Genomic DNA, 1,231 nt, shown 5'->3' with positions numbered 1-1,231 from the left:
AATGCAAATATGCATATGAACACACACATGTACTCACTCCTCGTCCTGCCCCCCACAAACCCCCTACTAAGCCCCCTTCCTTTCTCCCTCCCTCTTTCCTCCCTCATCCCCTGATCCCTTCCCCAATCTTCCTCCCTCACCCCCTTTCCCTCTCTCCCCCTCCTTCCCCACCACACCCTTTTAAACTCCCTCTCTCCCTTTCCCAATTTTCAATTCCCCCTTCCTTCTCTGCACTCCCTCCTTTTATCACCCTGTCTTGCATTTTCCTTTATCTCAATGCTTTTACCTTCTCCCCCACTCTTTGAAGTCTTCCCCCTCCCTCCCCCTCCCTCCCCCTACCTTCCTACATGCTCTCCCCTAAGTCTTCCCCTCCCTCCCCCTACCTTCCTACATGCTCTCCCCTAAGTCATCCCCTCCATCCCCCTCCCTCCCCCTCCCTCCCTTCCCACATACCCTCTGCCTACCCGTTGAGTTTCCTTCTTCCCTTCCTTTTCGGTGCCCTCCCTCCCTAAACATACCCCTCCAAACTCCCTCCTTCCCTCACCCCTCTCGCCGTTTCCCCACCTCTTCCCCCTACCTCCTAACTACCCCCTTCACCCCTACCCACAACTTTCCCCCGTCCTCTTCCTCCTCTTCCCCATTCCACTTCCTCATCTACTTCCCCCTCCCACCTCCACCCTTCCCCTCCCTTTCCCCACCCCCATCCCTCTAACCCTCTCCTCCATCCTTTCTCCCGTCCTCCCCAAACCACCAACTTTCCCCCACCTCCACCCCTATATTTCAAAGTTCTCCTCGTCTTCCCCCACACCCCACCCTTCCCCCACTCCCCTCCCCACCTCCCCCATCCCCTTCCCCTTCCCCCATCCCTCCAACCCTCTCCCCATTCCCCCGTTCCCCCTCTTTCTCCCCCACCTCTCCCACTTCCCCTCCCCCCTCCCTCCTTCCCCTTCCCCCCCCTTCCTCCTGGCCACGTGGAGATACAGGCAGCCCCAGTAAAGGCCAAAGGACCGGCGTGGCAAGTTCATTTTAAAGGGACATCAGGCTTAACGCTTCCTTCACGCTGGCCGTTGGCTGGCTGGCTGCGAGACCTTCCCCTCCCCTCTTCTCCTTCTCTTTCGCTCTTCGTTCTGTGTGGGATTTTTGATTTGCTTTCTCTTTTTTTCTCTTTTTTTCGTTTTTTGTTTTAAAAAACGTTTTTTTTTTTTGTTTCAAATTTTTTTTTGAGCGTCTC

This window comes from Penaeus monodon, chromosome 32 (assembly GCF_015228065.2).
Source record: "Penaeus monodon isolate SGIC_2016 chromosome 32, NSTDA_Pmon_1, whole genome shotgun sequence".
Classification (NCBI taxonomy): Eukaryota; Metazoa; Arthropoda; class Malacostraca; order Decapoda; family Penaeidae; genus Penaeus; species Penaeus monodon.
Note: the sequence above shows the minus strand (reverse complement) of the source record.